At 45.6% G+C, this 7,804-nt stretch overlaps 1 pseudogene; it reads left to right on the forward strand.

Moving 5' to 3' along the window:
* The first annotated feature begins 6,354 nt into the window (after positions 1-6,354).
* On the forward strand, positions 6,355-7,331 carry LOC132007693 (melanoma-associated antigen 8-like; annotated as a pseudogene).
* Positions 7,332-7,804: the final 473 nt, after the last annotated feature.

Below are 7,804 nucleotides of genomic sequence, written 5' to 3' on the forward strand. Positions count from 1 at the left end.
GCTTGTAATTTGTAAGCATGTAATTTGTAAGCATGGCCATATCCAAAGTCATGAAGGTTTATAGTTAGGTTTTCTTTTAAGGGTTTAATAGTTTTAGCTTTATATTTAGGTCTGTGGCTCATTTTGACTTAATTTTCATATATGATGTAAGATAGGGGTCCAAACTCATTCTTTTGCATGTGACTTGACAACAAATGGCAGTAAAATAACTGAAAAGATGGTTGTTTTCACATCAATTGTCTGGTTAAACTTCTTGAAAAAGAGAAATTAACTGACCATAGATGTAGATGTTTATGCTTATACTTTAAATTCTTTTCAATTGATTTCTATGTCTAGATTATGCCAATACTGTACTGGCTTGATTACTGTAGCTTTGTAGCTGAAATTGGAAAGTGTAAGTCCTACTTCATTCTTTTTCAAGATTTTTTTTAGCCATTCTAGGCCTCTTAAGTTTTTTTTTTCTTTCTTTTTTTTTTTTTTAAAGATTTTATTTATTTGACAGACAGAGATCACAAGTAGGCAGAGAGGCAGGGAGAGAGAGGAGGAAGCAGGCTCCCTGCTGAGCAGAGAGCCCGATGCGGGGCTCGATCCCGGGACACCGGGATCATGACCCGAGCTGAAGGCAGAGGCTTTAACCCACTGAGCCACCCAGGCACCCCTAGGCCCCTTAAATTTACACAAGCATTTTAGGACCAGCTTGCCAATTTCCGCAAAAATGCCAGCTAGGATTTAGATAATCAGATTGAATCTGTAGATCATTTAGAAGAGTATTGCCATCTTAACAAAATTTAGTTTTCCAATCCATGAAGACAGGGTGTCTTTATTTGGGTCTTTTTTAATTTCTTTCAATAATATTTTATAAATGTACATGTATAAGTCTTGTACTTATTTTTTAAAGTACTCCTAAAGATTTTGGATTTTTTGATGCTACTGCAAATGGAAATTACATAGGTTTATTATTATTATTCCTTGTTAGTTTATGGAAATACAATTGGGAGCACCTGGGTGGCTCAGTTGGTCAAGCACCCAACTCTTGATTTCGGCTCTGGTCGTGATCTCCACGTCATGAGATCAAGCCTTGTCTCAGACTCCATGCTCAGCAAGGAGGCTGCTTCACTCTGCCCCTCCCCCTACATGCACACACATACTCTCTCTCTACAATAAATAAATATTTTTTAAAAAGAAATACAATTGATATATGTATTTGATCTTCTATCTTGCAACCTGACTTATTTGCTCTAAGTTTGTGTGTGTGTGTGTGTGTGTGTGTATTCCATAGGACTTATTTTATACAATCCCATCTCATCTGTGAATAAGAATAGTTTCATTTCTTCCTTTCCAATCTGGATGGCTTGTTTTTCATAGTCTCACCTAATTGCCCAGGCTAGAACCTTCAGTACAACACTGACTATTAAGGGATAAGGGCAGACATCCTTACTCTTTCTCACCTTAGGGGAAAAGCTTTAAGTCTGGCAATAATCTCTCTGACATAGCTGTAGCAACATATTTCTAGATAGGTCTCCTGAGACAAGGGAAATAAAAGCACAAATAAACTATTGGGGCTACATCAAAATAAAAAGCTTCTGCACAGTGAAGAAAACAATAAAACTAAAAGGCAACCTATTGAATGGGAGAAGATATTTGCAAATGACATATCCAATAAAGCTATAGTATCCAAAATACATAAAAAATTTAAACAACTCAATACCCAAAAAACAAATAATCCAATTAAAAAATGGGCAGAATACATGAAAAGATATTTCTCCAAAGAAGACATCCAGATGGCCATAGAACAGTCAGGCACTTCAGAAGGTATGGAATGAATAGCACATTTGACCTAAAGAAGTAGAAGCCAGGAAATAATGAAGATAAATGCAGAAGACAATGAAATTGAAAACAGCAGAGCCAATTAACACAAGTGATTTTTGGGAATACCTATAAGGCAGATTTTTTTTTAAAGGTTTTATTTATTTATTTGACTGAGAGATAGAGAGAGAGCACAAGCAGAGGGAGCAGCAGGCAGATGGAGAAGGAGAAGCAGGCTCCCTGCTGAGCAAGGACGCCCCCTGACCCCCATGCAAGGCTGGACCCCAGAACCACGGGATCATGACTTGAGCCTAAGGCAGATGCTTTATGACTGAGCCACCCAGGTGCCCCATAAGGTAGACACTTTTGCAATAATGATCAATTACTAAAGAGAAAAGCAGAAACAAGTTAAATAAATCTGTACAAAATTTAGATGAGGAGAGTTTATTATAAGGGAACAAAAGTTCCCCCAGGATAACCAATCTTTGGAACACTGAAAAGAAATAAAATAAAATAAAATATTTTATTTATTTGTTTGTTAGAGAGAGAGAGAGAGAGAACACAAGCAGAAGGAGAAACAGCCTCCCTGCTGAGCAAGGAGCCTGATGTGGGACTCAGTCCCAGGACCCTAGGATCATGAGCTGAGCTGAAGGCAGACTCTTAACCAATTGAACTACCCAGGTGTCCCATCAGATAAGACTATTTTGGAGACTACTTCTACCAAATGATCAGGGAAAATTAATTGCCAGCTTTTGTAAACTTTTCCAAAGCAAATTAGAAAGGAGGGGGATATTATTCAACTCATTTTTCCCCAGTCAGCAGCTCTTGATTAAAAAAATCAAGTGAGGGGGGCGCCTGGGTGGCTCAGTGGGTTAAAGCCTCTGCCTTCGGCTCAGGTCATGATCCCGGGATACTGGGATGGAGCCCTATTCTCTGCTCGGCAGGGAGCCTGCTTCCTCCTCCCTCTCTCTCTGCCTGCCTCTCTGCCTACTTGTGATCTCTATCTGTCAAATAAAATAAATAAAATCTTTAAAAAAAAATCAAGTGAGGACCTTGCCCCCCAATCCTACTAACAGAACACTTGAGCCAAGGTCATTCATATGGCAATAAATTTCTTAAATAAAATATAACAGTCAAGAGAGCGTGAATTAAGTGAGCAAACAGGCTGTGTCCAAGGAATGAAAATATGACTTCACACTGAAGACTTTCAACTGTTAATTCCCTACATTAACAAATTAGAGGGGAACAAGTGTTATTGCCAGTGAGCATAGAAAAAGCCTTTGAAAGAAATTCAACATGTGTTCATGGTACAAACTCTGGCAAACTAAGAATAGAATGGAGCTCCCTTTTCCTAAATTCTACTGCATAGTTAGAGGGGAAATACTAGGAGCATTCTCCTTAAAGTCAGAAACAAGGCAGATCTATACTCTCATTGTTAGTGTTTAAAACTGCACTGGAACACAAAGCCAGAGATGTGGATGTCAAAATAGAGATATGAATATTGAAGAGAGATACCATTTGTTAACAAGATGACCATTTGCCTAGAAAATTAAAAGGAAGAGGTGTGTGGAATACACTCGGATAAGGGACTTCAGAAAGGCGGTATATCGCAAAATCCAGAGCCTTACCACGCAAAAGCAGTAATTACTTAAAGTATGTAATACATAATATTCCATTCACAATAGGAACAAAATCCAAAAGTTTCCTAAGAAGAACTTCCAATCACAAAAAAGTATGAGATCTTTATAAAGACAAATACAAAATTTAACTGAGGGATTCAGACAAAAGGAGTCCCCAATAGAGATATATACCATATTATCTAATGTGAAAAACACAATAAAGATGTTAATTCTCCCTAAATTATTTACAGATGTAGTGCCTTAACTATAGTTAGTGATAATCAAGTTTGTGCTGTTGTCTTCCATTCCCAAAAATCAACCCTGGAAAACTACAGAAGCGAGAATGGGAACCACGATGTATGAGCTTCCCAGATCTGTTGTATCAAACTGCCACGAACTGGGAGGCTTCAACAGCAGAAATAAACTCTCTTACAGTTCCCGGAGCCAAAAGCCCAAAATCACTTTCACTGACCTGAAATCAAGACGCTGGCAGGGCCACACTGCCTTTGAGGCCCTTGCTTCTTGCAGCTTCTGGTAGCTACTGGCTCTCCTGTCTTTGTGGCAACGTAACGGCCATCTTCAAGGTCAACATCTTCAAATCTCCCCCTGCTCTCTCTTCACCTTGTCTTCTCTGACCATCCTTCTGCTTCCCTCTTCTGAAGATACAAGTGATTGCATCTAGGGTGCACCTGGGTAATCATGAAGGATCGCAAGATTCGTAAGTTAACCACAACTGCAAAGACCCTTTTCCCAAAGAAAGCAGCATTTACAGGTTCTAGGGACTGGGAGATGGTTTGTTTGGGGGAACATTTTTCAGCCTATCAACAACAAAATCGAAGCAGACCATGAGAAGTCCCTGTGTTGAACTGGTAGCTGTGTTTGGGGCCTGGGAGGGGGAGGCAGCGGTGAAGCTCAGGAGGGCCCACGGTCTTCAGTAGATGGCAGATGACGGGATAGGGGGAGAAACTTGTTTAAACTTCTGCGCTGTTTCACTGAAGGAATCTGAGACATCATCCCAGAGCACGGAGGCCAATAACCCCGGGGGAGTATCAGGTATCAGGAAAAATTAGGTTGATTGATGCTGTATGGCTTCAGACTCCATTAATAATCACCTGAAATCACTTTAGCCAGTGAAGCCCGGCCTTCAAAAAAATATTGTAATAGAATTGAAAGAATGTTCTGAAGAGGGAATAGCAGGTATTAGGGCAACGATGCAATATTGGATAACCTCCAAAGAGCAGGGACTCCCCCAAATCACGCTGCTCAGCCACAGTGGTGTAGGAGATAAACTTTAAGAACAGGACACTGAGCAAGGCTCTGAGGACAAGTAAAGCGCCCCCCTCACTGGCAGTTCTGGGAACTGGGACGTGCAGCCTTGATTTCAGGGTGTGCGGAGGAAGAGGGCTCGGGCAGTTCCAGGCAGCAAAGCGATGATCCTGAGGAAGGCTCAGCTGACCTCGCACCGCACAGCCCAATGGACCCCAGCCCCAGTGGGCCTGCTTCGACCCAGGGAGGCCCTAGGTGGGGTCCTTGGATTTAGTGTTTCCTGACTTTGACCTCTGGAGTCTGAAGAAGAGGCTTCAGCCCGGGTGACTGGACTCGGGTCAGCAAAGGGAGGGATCCCAGGTCCCAGGCCCTGTCAGGTGGAAATAGGATCCCTGCCAGGATCTCCAGGACTGACAACATGGGTCAGGGCAGATTTCTGTGGGGACCCCTCTAGTTCTGAGTTGGGGTATCTCAGTCATTCTCTAGGTATCAAAGTGAGGGCTCTGAGGAAAAGCAGGGAAACTCCCACTACAGACAGAGGAGGCCCTGGGAGACTGGGGCCATGGCCTGAGGGAAGAATTATTGGGTCGAAGGAATATGGGTGGCCGAAGTCCTGTCAGCCGTAGTTGTGACTACACCGAAGAGGACTGAGAATACCTCCCCACCCCACCCGCCCTCTCCTGCTGCCAGGCCTGGGAGACCTGAGGCAAAAGTAGCTGGATGTGGCATCTTTTCATGTCTCAGTCGTCTCAGGGAGGTCTGAGAAAAAGACATGGCGGGCGTGGGATACACATATAAAGCTGAGTACTCCAAGAGTGGACTGCAGGTACCCCTGTCCCAGAACAGAAGAGCCCAGCCCCTGCTGTCATACCTGGAAGACTCTGATTAGAGGTGGCCAGCGGTCCTGAGCTATCCCTTTCCCCAAGGGGCTGCAGCTGGTAGTTCCTCTCAGAGAGGGACGCCTTCAATCTGAGGGTGCAAAGTCGGGTCAGCTGAGGTAGAGGATGGAGCAGGCCCTATTGGGAGGAAATATTAATAACATAATGGGCCCTCTCACCACAGATAAAGGAGGCCCCTGCTATAAGCCCTGGGAGACCCTGGGCAATTATACCCGATGTGGTGCCCCTCACTTCTTCCTCAGGAGAAAGTCAGAGGAGTTCAGCAGAGTGGTGGGGCCCAGACCCTAGCAGAAGAAAGATTAGGACTCTGAGCACCAAGAGAACCATCTACCCCTGAACAGTGGGGAACTCAGAGTCTGGCTCCGGCCCTCCTGTCAGCTCTGGGGACCCAGGACTGAGCCTGTAGTCACACCCTGAGCTGCCCCTTCAATTCTCCTTCTAGGAGTTCTAGAAACTGGAAGGTGAAAGCCTTGGTCTGAGTCCCATGTTGTCAGGTCAGCTCATCATTGAAGGCCTACACAGTGCCAGGAGTCAAGGTGAGGGGCATGCCCTGAATGTCTACCAAGGGCCCCAGAAGATGGGACCCACAGTGCCTGACCGTCCATGGCCTACTCTCAGCCCTAGAAGCCTTAGGCTTCTAGCTTGACCTCAGGCTTCTGACCTGACCTCAGGCTGTGCCAGCTGCTCCCTGAGGAGCTATCTCAATCCCTCCTTCAGTTCTTCGGAAATGAGCCAGCCAGGAGAACAGGAACCCTGTGAGGCCCATGAGCGCCACTAAAAAGGAGACCTGGGAGCTGCCTTTACCTGAGTTGTCATGGATGAATTTCTCAGCTGAGGCCACTGATGCTTTCCCTCTCTCTCGCCAACGTCTGGGGATCCCCACTGCCCACCCTCCGGCAAGCTACCCCCAGTATAAGTCATCATGCCTCTGGGCCGGAAGAGGGAGGGCTGCAAACCTGAGGAAGACCTTCAGGCCCCAAGACAGCCCTGGAATCAGTGTGCAGGGTCTCATGTCTCAGGAGGTAGAAGCCACAACCTCCTCCTCTCTCTCCTTTGATCCCGGGCCCCCCAGATGTGGTGCCTGCTGCTGGAAAACCAAGTACTCCCAACGGTTCTCAGAGAGCCAGCTTCTCCCCCACTGCCATCACAGCCACTCCATTGATGGAGTGGCTCTCAATCTGATAAGAGTTCTAGAAGCCAAGAGAAGGGGCTCCACCAGCACCTAAATCTTTGCTCGGGGATGCACTTTACAAAAAGGTGGCCAAACAAGGGTGGTTCCTGAGTGTCAAGTAGATAACAAAGGAGCCTACCACAGAGGCAGAAATGCTGAAGAGTGTCACCAAAGAGCACAAGGGCCACTTCCCTGTGATCTTCAAGAAAGCCTATGAGTGCACGGAGGTTGTCTTTGGCATCGATGTGAAGGAAGTAGACCCCATGCGATGCGATGCTTAGCGGTGAGCAGGGCCCGCCCAAGACCGGCCTCCTGGTGGTGCTCCTGGCGGTGATCCTCCTGGAGGGTGACCGTGCCCCCGAGGAGGTGGTGTGGGAAGCGCTGGGGGTCATGGGGGTGTATGCCGGCGAGGAGCACATCATCTACGGGGAGCCCCAGGAGCTCCTGACCAACGTCTGGGTGCAGGAAGGGTACCTGGAGTACCGGCAGGTGCCCGGCAGTGACCCTGCCCGCTACGAGTTCCTGTGGGGTCCCAGGGCCCATGCAGAAACCAGCAAGATGGAAGTCTGACAGTTTTCGGCAAGGTCATTGGCACTGATCCCACTTCCTTCCCATGCTAGTATGAGGAAGTTCTGCAAGATGAGAAAGAGAACCCAGATGGGACTCAATCCAAGGACCCTGAGATCATGACCTGAGCTGAAGGTAGAAGCTTAACCTACTGAGCCACCCAAGCACCCCCTCTTTGTTTTTTTTTAAATAAATTTTCATTTTTATGTAATCTCTACAACAAATGTAGGACTTAAACTCACAGCCCTGAGATTAAGAGTCGCATTTCTACTGACTAGGCAGGCCAGGTGCCCCTCATACCATTTCTTGTAATAGAAAGTTTGATTAGCTTCAGAATCTAACTGTATGAATGACAGTGGTCACACATTCATAGTTGTTCATCAGGTTTAGGAATATGTAGTTGAACGCCATGAGTGAACCAGATGTTTCACAAGGATTTCTAGAGAAATAGGGTGATATTCCTTGAAGTGATGCCA

This window comes from Mustela nigripes, chromosome X, assembly GCF_022355385.1.
Source record: "Mustela nigripes isolate SB6536 chromosome X, MUSNIG.SB6536, whole genome shotgun sequence".
In the NCBI taxonomy this organism is placed as follows: domain Eukaryota; kingdom Metazoa; phylum Chordata; class Mammalia; order Carnivora; family Mustelidae; genus Mustela; species Mustela nigripes.